Source organism: Aulonocara sp. 'chitande type north' Nkhata Bay, linkage group LG19 (assembly GCF_057382095.1).
Source record: "Aulonocara sp. 'chitande type north' Nkhata Bay isolate Kocher_YH1m ecotype deep benthic linkage group LG19, A_spYH_male_GT1.1, whole genome shotgun sequence".
Taxonomy (NCBI): Eukaryota; Metazoa; Chordata; class Actinopteri; order Cichliformes; family Cichlidae; genus Aulonocara; species Aulonocara sp. 'chitande type north' Nkhata Bay.
The window spans coordinates 32,678,565-32,692,958 of record NC_141362.1 but is presented as its reverse complement, the minus strand read 5'-3'; the positions used below and the strand labels follow the sequence as shown (position 1 = coordinate 32,692,958).

Here is a 14,394-nt window from a genome sequence, read left to right as displayed (position 1 = left end):
ATAATTAGGACTAAACAATTTAAGGAGGAATTGGAGGACACAAACCAATTGGACATAATACAAAGGTCAATAAGACAAACACGTAATTAGGACAAAACAATAAAAGGAGGACGTGGAGGACACAAAACAATTGGACAAAACACAAAAGTCAATAAAGACATACATATAATTAGGACAAGAAATTAAAAGGAGGATTTGGAGGATACAAAACAATTGGACAAGCCAAAACGAGAAACACATAATCGGGACAGAAAAATATAAGGAGGACTTGGAGGACATAAAACAATTGGACATCACACAAAAGGTCACAGAGGAGGACATAACAAGGACAAAGGAAGGTGGGACAGGATGGTTACAAAGAAAGGAATAAAATCATAAAGTCACGTAAAAACCAAAGGAGAGGACAAATAAGAAGGGGGTGCCATAAATAACGTAAGACAAACACTGGAAAGGACATTTAAGAAGGGGGTGCCATTTAAAAACATAAAAACAAAGAAAGCCAAAGAAAAGAAAGGACAAAAACATTAAGAATATTACACAGAAAAATAAGGAAACGGAAAACCCAAGAGTGGGAGGAGACAGCACACTATAAAAGCCAAGAGAGGCACACAGACACAACACACAGACACACACGTTGGGCCAGCCTGAGGAAGGCCTAAACCGGCCGAAACGTCGCGACGGCCCAATGACACAGAACCACATTATTGACACACAAAACAACAAAAAAACAATTATAATTATAATAATAACCTACTTACGGGTTGGAAACGGGACAAGGACATCATACCAGTCCGTTGGACGATCATAGCCTCTTGGGGCATGCTATGGGGGACCTTGACGCCCGGGATGGGAACAGGTATGGACAGTGCATTGGAGCCCGGCCCCCTTCGGGGACCGGACTCCCAACTTGATCTCCCCTACCCGCCAGTGCCGCCTGTCCGCCCGCTTGGGTAGCGCGGGGTTCCCTGAGGGCTCCCTCAGGAGGTTCTTTGGCCACTGGGCTGGGGTTATCCCGACCCCCTCACCAATCCTAACCCTAAGGACACAGAAAAACAATTGGACACAACACATCCTGACCCTAACCACATACAATCTGAATATAAACAATTGGACATTATACAAAAATCAATAAAGACAAACACATAATTAGGACTAAACAATTTAAGGAGGAATTGGAGGACACAAACCAATTGGACATAATACAAAGGTCAATAAGACAAACACGTAATTAGGACAAAACAATAAAAGGAGGACGTGGAGGACACAAAACAATTGGACAAAACACAAAAGTCAATAAAGACATACATATAATTAGGACAAGAAATTAAAAGGAGGATTTGGAGGATACAAAACAATTGGACAAGCCAAAACGAGAAACACATAATCGGGACAGAAAAATATAAGGAGGACTTGGAGGACATAAAACAATTGGACATCACACAAAAGGTCACAGAGGAGGACATAACAAGGACAAAGGAAGGTGGGACAGGATGGTTACAAAGAAAGGAATAAAATCATAAAGTCACGTAAAAACCAAAGGAGAGGACAAATAAGAAGGGGGTGCCATAAATAACGTAAGACAAACACTGGAAAGGACATTTAAGAAGGGGGTGCCATTTAAAAACATAAAAACAAAGAAAGCCAAAGAAAAGAAAGGACAAAAACATTAAGAATATTACACAGAAAAATAAGGAAACGGAAAACCCAAGAGTGGGAGGAGACAGCACACTATAAAAGCCAAGAGAGGCACACAGACACAACACACAGACACACACGTTGGGCCAGCCTGAGGAAGGCCTAAACCGGCCGAAACGTCGCGACGGCCCAATGACACAGAACCACATTATTGACACACAAAACAACAAAAAAACAATTATAATTATAATAATAACCTACTTACGGGTTGGAAACGGGACAAGGACATCATACCAGTCCGTTGGACGATCATAGCCTCTTGGGGCATGCTATGGGGGACCTTGACGCCCGGGATGGGAACAGGTATGGACAGTGCATTGGAGCCCGGCCCCCTTCGGGGACCGGACTCCCAACTTGATCTCCCCTACCCGCCAGTGCCGCCTGTCCGCCCGCTTGGGTAGCGCGGGGTTCCCTGAGGGCTCCCTCAGGAGGTTCTTTGGCCACTGGGCTGGGGTTATCCCGACCCCCTCACCAATCCTAACCCTAAGGACACAGAAAAACAATTGGACACAACACATCCTGACCCTAACCACATACAATCTGAATATAAACAATTGGACATTATACAAAAATCAATAAAGACAAACACATAATTAGGACTAAACAATTTAAGGAGGAATTGGAGGACACAAACCAATTGGACATAATACAAAGGTCAATAAGACAAACACGTAATTAGGACAAAACAATAAAAGGAGGACGTGGAGGACACAAAACAATTGGACAAAACACAAAAGTCAATAAAGACATACATATAATTAGGACAAGAAATTAAAAGGAGGATTTGGAGGATACAAAACAATTGGACAAGCCAAAACGAGAAACACATAATCGGGACAGAAAAATATAAGGAGGACTTGGAGGACATAAAACAATTGGACATCACACAAAAGGTCACAGAGGAGGACATAACAAGGACAAAGGAAGGTGGGACAGGATGGTTACAAAGAAAGGAATAAAATCATAAAGTCACGTAAAAACCAAAGGAGAGGACAAATAAGAAGGGGGTGCCATAAATAACGTAAGACAAACACTGGAAAGGACATTTAAGAAGGGGGTGCCATTTAAAAACATAAAAACAAAGAAAGCCAAAGAAAAGAAAGGACAAAAACATTAAGAATATTACACAGAAAAATAAGGAAACGGAAAACCCAAGAGTGGGAGGAGACAGCACACTATAAAAGCCAAGAGAGGCACACAGACACAACACACAGACACACACGTTGGGCCAGCCTGAGGAAGGCCTAAACCGGCCGAAACGTCGCGACGGCCCAATGACACAGAACCACATTATTGACACACAAAACAACAAAAAAACAATTATAATTATAATAATAACCTACTTACGGGTTGGAAACGGGACAAGGACATCATACCAGTCCGTTGGACGATCATAGCCTCTTGGGGCATGCTATGGGGGACCTTGACGCCCGGGATGGGAACAGGTATGGACAGTGCATTGGAGCCCGGCCCCCTTCGGGGACCGGACTCCCAACTTGATCTCCCCTACCCGCCAGTGCCGCCTGTCCGCCCGCTTGGGTAGCGCGGGGTTCCCTGAGGGCTCCCTCAGGAGGTTCTTTGGCCACTGGGCTGGGGTTATCCCGACCCCCTCACCAATCCTAACCCTAAGGACACAGAAAAACAATTGGACACAACACATCCTGACCCTAACCACATACAATCTGAATATAAACAATTGGACATTATACAAAAATCAATAAAGACAAACACATAATTAGGACTAAACAATTTAAGGAGGAATTGGAGGACACAAACCAATTGGACATAATACAAAGGTCAATAAGACAAACACGTAATTAGGACAAAACAATAAAAGGAGGACGTGGAGGACACAAAACAATTGGACAAAACACAAAAGTCAATAAAGACATACATATAATTAGGACAAGAAATTAAAAGGAGGATTTGGAGGATACAAAACAATTGGACAAGCCAAAACGAGAAACACATAATCGGGACAGAAAAATATAAGGAGGACTTGGAGGACATAAAACAATTGGACATCACACAAAAGGTCACAGAGGAGGACATAACAAGGACAAAGGAAGGTGGGACAGGATGGTTACAAAGAAAGGAATAAAATCATAAAGTCACGTAAAAACCAAAGGAGAGGACAAATAAGAAGGGGGTGCCATAAATAACGTAAGACAAACACTGGAAAGGACATTTAAGAAGGGGGTGCCATTTAAAAACATAAAAACAAAGAAAGCCAAAGAAAAGAAAGGACAAAAACATTAAGAATATTACACAGAAAAATAAGGAAACGGAAAACCCAAGAGTGGGAGGAGACAGCACACTATAAAAGCCAAGAGAGGCACACAGACACAACACACAGACACACACGTTGGGCCAGCCTGAGGAAGGCCTAAACCGGCCGAAACGTCGCGACGGCCCAATGACACAGAACCACATTATTGACACACAAAACAACAAAAAAACAATTATAATTATAATAATAACCTACTTACGGGTTGGAAACGGGACAAGGACATCATACCAGTCCGTTGGACGATCATAGCCTCTTGGGGCATGCTATGGGGGACCTTGACGCCCGGGATGGGAACAGGTATGGACAGTGCATTGGAGCCCGGCCCCCTTCGGGGACCGGACTCCCAACTTGATCTCCCCTACCCGCCAGTGCCGCCTGTCCGCCCGCTTGGGTAGCGCGGGGTTCCCTGAGGGCTCCCTCAGGAGGTTCTTTGGCCACTGGGCTGGGGTTATCCCGACCCCCTCACCAATCCTAACCCTAAGGACACAGAAAAACAATTGGACACAACACATCCTGACCCTAACCACATACAATCTGAATATAAACAATTGGACATTATACAAAAATCAATAAAGACAAACACATAATTAGGACTAAACAATTTAAGGAGGAATTGGAGGACACAAACCAATTGGACATAATACAAAGGTCAATAAGACAAACACGTAATTAGGACAAAACAATAAAAGGAGGACGTGGAGGACACAAAACAATTGGACAAAACACAAAAGTCAATAAAGACATACATATAATTAGGACAAGAAATTAAAAGGAGGATTTGGAGGATACAAAACAATTGGACAAGCCAAAACGAGAAACACATAATCGGGACAGAAAAATATAAGGAGGACTTGGAGGACATAAAACAATTGGACATCACACAAAAGGTCACAGAGGAGGACATAACAAGGACAAAGGAAGGTGGGACAGGATGGTTACAAAGAAAGGAATAAAATCATAAAGTCACGTAAAAACCAAAGGAGAGGACAAATAAGAAGGGGGTGCCATAAATAACGTAAGACAAACACTGGAAAGGACATTTAAGAAGGGGGTGCCATTTAAAAACATAAAAACAAAGAAAGCCAAAGAAAAGAAAGGACAAAAACATTAAGAATATTACACAGAAAAATAAGGAAACGGAAAACCCAAGAGTGGGAGGAGACAGCACACTATAAAAGCCAAGAGAGGCACACAGACACAACACACAGACACACACGTTGGGCCAGCCTGAGGAAGGCCTAAACCGGCCGAAACGTCGCGACGGCCCAATGACACAGAACCACATTATTGACACACAAAACAACAAAAAAACAATTATAATTATAATAATAACCTACTTACGGGTTGGAAACGGGACAAGGACATCATACCAGTCCGTTGGACGATCATAGCCTCTTGGGGCATGCTATGGGGGACCTTGACGCCCGGGATGGGAACAGGTATGGACAGTGCATTGGAGCCCGGCCCCCTTCGGGGACCGGACTCCCAACTTGATCTCCCCTACCCGCCAGTGCCGCCTGTCCGCCCGCTTGGGTAGCGCGGGGTTCCCTGAGGGCTCCCTCAGGAGGTTCTTTGGCCACTGGGCTGGGGTTATCCCGACCCCCTCACCAATCCTAACCCTAAGGACACAGAAAAACAATTGGACACAACACATCCTGACCCTAACCACATACAATCTGAATATAAACAATTGGACATTATACAAAAATCAATAAAGACAAACACATAATTAGGACTAAACAATTTAAGGAGGAACACATAATTAGGACTAAACAATTTAAGGAGGAATTGGAGGACACAAACCAATTGGACATAATACAAAGGTCAATAAGACAAACACGTAATTAGGACAAAACAATAAAAGGAGGACGTGGAGGACACAAAACAATTGGACAAAACACAAAAGTCAATAAAGACATACATATAATTAGGACAAGAAATTAAAAGGAGGATTTGGAGGATACAAAACAATTGGACAAGTGAAGAAAATATAATCTGATCAAACATTATTCAGCTTTAAATATTGTTCAGCTTTAAACATTATTCAGCTTTAAATATTGTTCAACTTTAAACATTATTCAGCTTTAAATATTGTTCAGCTTTAAAGTTACTGTGCAACTGTGTAATAAAAATGTGCTCACGACTTTGGCCTTGAGAGCGATAAGAAGCGATCGCCTCAGCCTGCAGGTGCAAGATATCTGCAAGCGAACAGACTAGAACACCCAAGGCCGATTTCCTTTTATGGAGTTGTTTTTCTGCTAATGCAGCACTTTCCTCACAACCCCCTCCTGTAAGTTTTAGAGAATATATACTCATCCTCACAGCAAATCTTTGGAATCTCTTGATGTGAGCTGTGTTGAGAGTTTGTCTCTGTCTCAATAAAAGTTCACTGATTCCCCATCTGCAGCAGGTGTCCGGTTGTCTTCATTCTCCGCCAGCCTGGTTAAGTCAATTCCTCCTTAACATCTAAAAGAACCTATTTAATGAAGGAAGACGGGTTCACTTTGTGTTTAATATTATTCTATTGCTGTTGTTGTTTTTTTTATATCCTTCAATTGGCGTCACGAACAGGATGCGCTCCAGGTCAACTGGAACGCAGGGGAGGAAATCGGCCGTGGTCTGAGTGAACGGAGTTTGGACAAAAGCTGTGTACACACAAAAACAAGGTAAGCAGACCTTTTATTTCTGCTATATTGAACATTATAAAAATACTTAGTGTCCAAACTCCTAGTAATTCATAACCAAAATTGTCTGGCTTACTTAAGGCTTGTTGAGAATCAGACAAGTGAATAAGAGATAAGTGAATAAGAAATAAGTGAATAAGTGAATAAAGATAAGAGTGAACTGAGGTCTGACCACGGTTGCGGCCGACGGGTCGCTCTCCGGTGTCGGATAAATACCTCAGTGCAGGTCTGGGACCTTGAAAGGGTTTATTAGTAACGCCTTTCTAAACAAATTAAAAGGTTAAAGGCCTTGAGAATATTTTTTAGTAATATTCTCTAAACTACAGAAGGGTTAGGAAGGCCCAGAGGACTTTATTAGAAAAGATCCTCTAAAACTTAAAAAAGAGAAGTACTGGTTGGAGTCCAAAGGACGGGTCCCTTTGATCAATAGGAGAAAACGGATCTCTTCTTAAAACCCCGATGATTTTAGTGTTTTAAATGTTTTGATGTTCTGTTTGATATTGGACACACATAAATACACGCTGAATGCTTGCTGTGGAACACTGGGCAGGACAGTTTGGTTCTCCGTTGTTCACAGATTACACAATTAAAGGAACTAGGTTCCTCTTTTGGTTAAAATAATACACCACACATAGAATTTTTTTACACATTTATTACATACATAAGGAGGGTAATGAGTGACTGCAGGTAATGTATGAAGTGTGAATGAGACGTGTGAACAAGGTGACAACCAACTAGCACCCCTATCAGGAAGCTCTAGGCAAGGTTACCCGCCAGACTCCGGTTTGGTAGAAGCCTGGTAACACCTGAAGGGATATTTCAGTGCTGACTCACCTTTAAAGCAGCGCCCCAGCTGATTAGTGCCTAACAGAGGCAGAAACCCAGCTGGCCCAAATTCTCCTTTAAAAGCAATAAAAGAACACTCCTCCATTGACAGTAAAATGGATGGAGAATTAGATCGAGAAACTAATGATGATGGTTGGGGTCCCGGTGTTATTCTTAGCACATTGGGAGAACAATTAACATGTGTTGAGACAGTCATCAACTCCACACACCAGCCTAAAGAAGCAAAAAAGCAGAAAGAGTCATTGAGGAAAACAGCTGAAAGGTTAATGAAAGAAAAGGGAAAGGACGAGGGGAGTAGTGGTAACTGGGGAATAATTTGGCAGAATAAGGCTATGCAGGCAAAAGAGAAAGAGGAAGAAGCCAACTCAGCAGCAGCAGGTGCAGGTGTGATGAGCGGGGTGAGACACAGAACGGAAGCAGTTTTAAAGTACTAGAACTTAGTAATGAGGCCGTTTTCAAGGCGGCGTACTTGAAACGGTAATTGATCAGCAAGGCTAGGCCTGGGCTATAGGTGCTTTTAAATTAGTCAAAAAGTTAGGGGTAACCTCTTCTGGCATATGTCTATGCGGGCCCGTGTGTAAATAGAACATAAATTACCGGTGTGTGTAAATAAAGTGTAAAATAGTGGTATAAACTGTCTGTTGAATTTCTCCTGAGTGTTGAAAAAAGGAAAAACTCTTTTCTGCTCTCTCTCTGAGAGAGGGGCTGTGTGTGTGAGACAGGAAGTGTGCATGCCCATAGAAGGAAAGAGATGAGGTAAACTCTGTGCAGATAGACCGAAGTAAAAAAAAAAAAAAAAAAAGGAAAAGGGTCTCTCTCTCTGTCTCTGTGAGAGGAAAAAGGTGGGGGCCGAGTGAGCCCGCGGGGCCGAGCGGGTCCGCGGGAGCGAGCGTGTATGCTGTATGAGGAAGAAGGGAGTGACAGGGAGCGAGTGAAAGGAGTAATCGAGTATTTGGTGGTTTTTTTTTTATTATTTCAGAGGCACTGGGTAAGAGTTTTGACTTTAGCTGTGAGAGTTGTGAAAAGAGCAGGTTTTTCTTTTGTTGTAGACTGTGAGTAATCGGTGTTTTTCTGCCTATTGTGCTGCGTGGAAGACACAGAAGTGTAGAAATGTTTGTGGTTTATCTTTGTTTGACGTTTTATACAGAGTTGGTTGATTCAGGGTGATTTCTCCCGTTTAAGGGAGGAGTTGCATTGTGGTTATGTTAAAGCTTTGCTGTAGGGGTATGTGTGTGATTTTGTGCTGGCTTCGCATGTTTAAATGGATGCATAGAAGTTTGTCAGTGAGAAATTGTTATGGTGGGGTTTTAAAGTTAGTAAAGAGTCAAACAACGCCCGCTGTTTTAAAAAGGCCCAAAACATCATAAAAGACACCTCACATCCTGGCCACTCCCTGTTCGAACTGTTGCCCTAAGGCAGACGGTACAGGGCAATCAGAGCAAGGACTAATAGACTCAAACACAGCTGTTATCCAACTGCAATAACACATCTGAATACTACAAAAATGTCCACCATGCCACTCTTGTGTTAATCTATGCACGGTCTGAAGCATGACGGTGGGAATACTTAGTATTTTAAGTATTCTATCTATTTTATTGATCGAATTTTATTGTTTTTTTATATTTGATATTACTAGGGATGATGCAATGATCGGGGACCATTCTTAATGTCGTCGGTCTCATGACAATGATAATAAAGTTTTTGATTTTGATTCTGATTCTGAAATACACCCTCCTCAAGAGTTCAATGATTTAGGCAGTTATGTTTATACAAATACTAAATGTATGTTTAGTGTCTTCATACAGGTGTTTTTTCTTAACCTGGAAGCCTGAGTACGGCAGCAGAAGACAGGCCAAGCTTTGGCTAAAATTCACGGCTGGACACCAGAGTTGTCCTCACCCCTCCCGGTAAAACAAAAAAGAGAGAATGTAGTTTGAGGCGGGTTTTTCTTGCTGAACTGCTCTGGGTGCTGTGTCCCTGAATCTCACCAGTGTTAACCTCTGGCGGAAGACATGGAGAAAAGGAAAAGATGTTCCTGGTAAATCACTGAAACAAATAAAACCACACACAACCAGAGAAAGATATGAGAAGGGTGAGGAACAGACACATGTGCGTGTTAGAGACATGCCTCGTTTGAGAAAAAGTTAAAGTAACCCATATACAGACGCACCCATACATGCAATGAAGAAACAGCTTACATACATGTGCACGTACATGCAAGGTTAAAGTAGCGACACTTAACATACACCTGTTTTTAAATGATATAGTTTATACATTACTGACAATTAAACGCTTTGGGTTGCAGGACAACAACGTAACGTCAAAAGACAAAGACACTGGTCTGAGGATTAAGTGAGGACACGACAAATTTAGTGGTTAAAAGGGTCGACTTGGGACATGTTTTTGTTGATTGTTTAAGACAAATGACTACTGAATGATAGGAAATTCCTTTTTAGGTTTCTAAACAGGATCTTAAGAATTTTAACACGTACCTGTGTTGTCCTGTCAACTTGAGGGGTTATGAGTTGATTATATGGTGAAAAAAAAAAAAAAAAAACAAAAACAAAAAAGGGGGGAGACGAGATCTCGTTGTTTCTCCCCTCTCGGGATAACACAGCCAACACAGCACAGCCAACACAACATCATTTTCCTGTTCGCCTGTTTTGTTTTGTTTTTGTTTTTTCTGAGAGCCGAAGCTGACCTGGACTCCTACCCTCCCCTCTACCATCGTTGCCCTCTCCGCGACCATCTTTGACCCTTTGACCCCTGAAGGCCACAGCAGCTGGACTCACAACAACAACTTGAGGATGTCAACAGTGCTGCAGAAGAGTGATCTCATGCAGCAGAGACGGAGAGCACTAAACCTAAAGCCCGTTTCACTACACGGGGGAAATTCCCAGGCTGCGTCAGCTGACAGAGCTGTGACGAGACGCGCATTAAGCCCGGAGGAAAAGGGACGGTGAGCAGAAGGATGCTGACCTCTGAGAAGAGCCGAACAGCAGAGCTGCAGAAGGCCGTGGAGCAAAGTAAGGACAACATAAACAGACCCAAAGAGGAGGGGAGGACCCTAGGCCATGCGTCAGGCCGCTGGTTTACCTAAACTACAGAACAGGAAGGTGATGAACACAAACATATACCAACACACGAACACACACTTCTGCATGCGCCTACTTAGAATGAAGGGAAACACACACATGAACACTTATGCACTTGTTGAGGGAGTAAAAACTGATACATACCCATGCACTAAAATCAAAATGTTGATTTAATTTACTAAGAAGTGACACACAATGCTCCAGCTGCTGCAATGAAGAATGCTTTACTGACAAAGGCTCAATGCTGCACACAACAAAGTCAAATACAGAATTTGCTATAATAATAAGCCCAGAGGGCATTTGTGTGGTCTGGGGAGCAGAGTCCGGAGCGGTTTGGTTATGAAAATGATGCCCGTGCGAGATATCTGGGGCTTAAGGCCTCGACTTAATTGTTTACTCTACACTAAAAAGAAAAGAAAACACTCTGAGCAGTGGTGCAGAGTGAAAACGAGGAATTAACAGTGTGAGTTTTATTTCAGAGCGCCACGTAATTGTGATGGAGATTTAATAAAGGAGGAACACACGGACAAAGAAGAAGAGAAGGGGGGGCAGCCCTTGAACGCGATTGCCTGAGGCATTAAAGTTCTGTACTAAATTCTGGTTTCCAGTGTGAGAAAAGTCACGCAGTGCCAGTAGTAGAGCTAGGTTGAGTGATGATTCTAAATTACTGTAAGTAAATCATCGTACACCGTTCAAGTTTCATGAAAACGGGGATCTAGACTTTGTTGAACCCTAGGCAATTTGAACAGGTAAAAGTCGAGTGACCAAGTAGCAGTTGAATAAAAGTCATTGAATAAGTGTTGAAATAAACTGGCAGAATTAAGAGAATTAAAACATTTCAAGAGCTCAACTTACTTAATGGTTCAATTTTGTTTCACGAACGCAAAACATATAGGTTTATGAATATGAAAAGGTTGAGGTGGTGTTGATTTGACTCTGTGTAGGTTTAGGTTGGTATTTTTATTGATGGGAAGAATATTCAGTGACAAGTCCTAAGACCCGGGCGTCTGCATTTTGTTTTTGTTATTTTTCATTTTATTTTGTTTTATATTTACTGATTTTTGTTTGTGAATCTTTTCTTTAAGCAGATCTGCACATCGGAAATTACAAGCATTACACGTCGGCGAGAAAATTGTTGTAAGTGAGTTTCTCCGCATTGAAATGGGTTCTGGAGGAAACACTTGTGGGGACAATTAGAAACGAGAGTCCCTGTTTAAAAAAGGATTCAGCGAGGTAATCCAAACTCAAGTTCTTGTTTCTTTTTGGGATGACGTCATTTTGCTGAGTGTGGAAACTAGATGCGACGACAGGTTTCACTATCAGCAAAGAACGGATGAATGGATGAAAGACTGGGAATAAAAACAAACGGACTGACTGGTAAAAGATGACAAGACTTGACCATGACTCAAAGTTAACCACCTCCACCTAGATAGGATAAAAGGGTGGATGAATTTATGTGGGTTTCTTTTACAGGAGTAGAAGGATGACAAAATATTCGAGGATGAGTGAACCTGTAAATGCCATTTTTGTGTCTTGTGTTGCTTACAGAGGCAACTGCGCAGCGTTACCATTTACATTTTCTTCCCTACAGGGTTACAGTTTTAATGTTTTTCTATTACAGGATTTCTGGGCGGATGTGTGAAGAAACGGTGTTTATGGGTTAGGAGTTGGGGATGCTATTACACTGTATTCTGGTGAGAGTGTTGGGGGAGACACACCCTGTCTTGAAAACTGTGATTCTTTTACAGGAAATGTTTTATAGCACCTATGGAATGAGGATGCCTGACTACGGTCAATGTGCTGCTAATGTTTGCTTTGCTTTGGTGAGAGGGGTGCAGTAGAAAACAGACAAGTGACATGAAAACAAGTAATAATAACAAATAACAAATTTGGGGACAGTTTGACCTAGAGCCCACTAACTGGCCATTAGGGGCTCTCTCTCTCTCTCTCTCTCTCTCGCTCTCTCTCTCTCTCTCTCTCTCTCTCTCTCTCTCTCTCTCTTGGAATAACATTGCCCAAAGGGTGAATAAAGCAAATTGTGGCAATAATATTGATTTAATGATTGGAGAAACCTGAACATGATACTTGTCTGTTGAGCTGAATCGTTTATTACTCTTATGATTTTCCGGTGGGACTATGAAGATTTTTTGGTACAGATTGCAGGTTGTTGCTCTTTAACTCCTAGAACACGCCCTTGGCGAGGTGGGGGGAACTGGACCACCTTTCTGTGCCCCATCATCCTCTATTAGACGACATCCAAGCTAAGTACACATGTCTTGGCCCTTTCCCCCTGAAATGACAGGCAGGCAAAGATGTTGCGTCTTTGTTTGCTTCCTGGCCCTGGGTCTCATTCCCATTGGCATAATCCTGATCTGTGAAGGGCCCCCGACACTTCTGACACCTTCAAGTTCAAAAGCTTCGCCCCCTTCTGACAGTCCCAATCTGACAAATGTAGCCCCTAGGGTCTTGCCCACCACTTCCTCTCCAGTTTTACCATATTCACTTTTGAATGTCCTTAGCAGTTACCGTTCTGAGTTTATTTTACGGTTGATTTATTCTTTCACATTTTCACGTTTATATCTCTCATTATTATAGTATACTCTGTACTCTCCACATTTTTATCATTACTTATGCTTTTTGGTTGCTGAGTTACAGGAACTGTTAATTTTGTGTCACTACCCTGGTTGCGCTAACTCGTTGTACCCTTGTGTGCAGGACAGCTGTTACTGCTTTCGTCGGGAACCGAGACTGCTTGCAGCCGACCCCTGGGCAGGGTGGTGCCTGGACTCTTTTCTCCTCATCTGCAATGACAGATAAAGACAAATGAAAAGACCCGAGGAGTTTTTCGAGCCAGGCTTCGACACGTCTCTGTGTTCCTTTGAATGTTACTTATTTTTGTGGGTTGACCCATTTAAGATGGGTCAAAAGGGGGATTTGAAGAAAATATAATCTGATCAAACATTATTCAGCTTTAAATATTGTTCAGCTTTAAACATTATTCAGCTTTAAATATTGTTCAACTTTAAACATTATTCAGCTTTAAATATTGTTCAGCTTTAAAGTTACTGTGCAACTGTGTAATAAAAATGTGCTCACGACTTTGGCCTTGAGAGCGATAAGAAGCGATCGCCTCAGCCTGCAGGTGCAAGATATCTGCAAGCGAACAGACTAGAACACCCAAGGCCGATTTCCTTTTATGGAGTTGTTTTTCTGCTAATGCAGCACTTTCCTCACAACCCCCTCCTGTAAGTTTTAGAGAATATATACTCATCCTCACAGCAAATCTTTGGAATCTCTTGATGTGAGCTGTGTTGAGAGTTTGTCTCTGTCTCAATAAAAGTTCACTGATTCCCCATCTGCAGCAGGTGTCCGGTTGTCTTCATTCTCCGCCAGCCTGGTTAAGTCAATTCCTCCTTAACATCTAAAAGAACCTATTTAATGAAGGAAGACGGGTTCACTTTGTGTTTAATATTATTCTATTGCTGTTGTTGTTTTTTTTATATCCTTCACAAGCCAAAACGAGAAACACATAATCGGGACAGAAAAATATAAGGAGGACTTGGAGGACATAAAACAATTGGACATCACACAAAAGGTCACAGAGGAGGACATAACAAGGACAAAGGAAGGTGGGACAGGATGGTTACAAAGAAAGGAATAAAATCATAAAGTCACGTAAAAACCAAAGGAGAGGACAAATAAGAAGGGGGTGCCATAAATAACGTAAGACAAACACTGGAAAGGACATTTAAGAAGGGGGTGCCATTTAAAAACATAAAAACAA

General features: G+C 42.1%; 1 long non-coding RNA gene across 1 annotated transcript in view; it reads left to right on the top strand.

Annotated features, from left to right (window-relative positions):
• Window positions 1-13,971, top strand: part of LOC147307488 (uncharacterized) — a 14,943-nt gene extending 972 nt beyond the window's left edge. The window contains exons 1-2 of the long non-coding RNA XR_015126405.1: window positions 1-6,427; window positions 6,557-13,971. The exon at window positions 1-6,427 is cut by the window's left edge and continues 972 nt beyond it. This is a non-coding gene — a long non-coding RNA (uncharacterized LOC147307488). The remainder of the gene's footprint in view (window positions 6,428-6,556) is intronic.
• The last annotated feature ends 423 nt before the right edge of the window (window positions 13,972-14,394 follow it).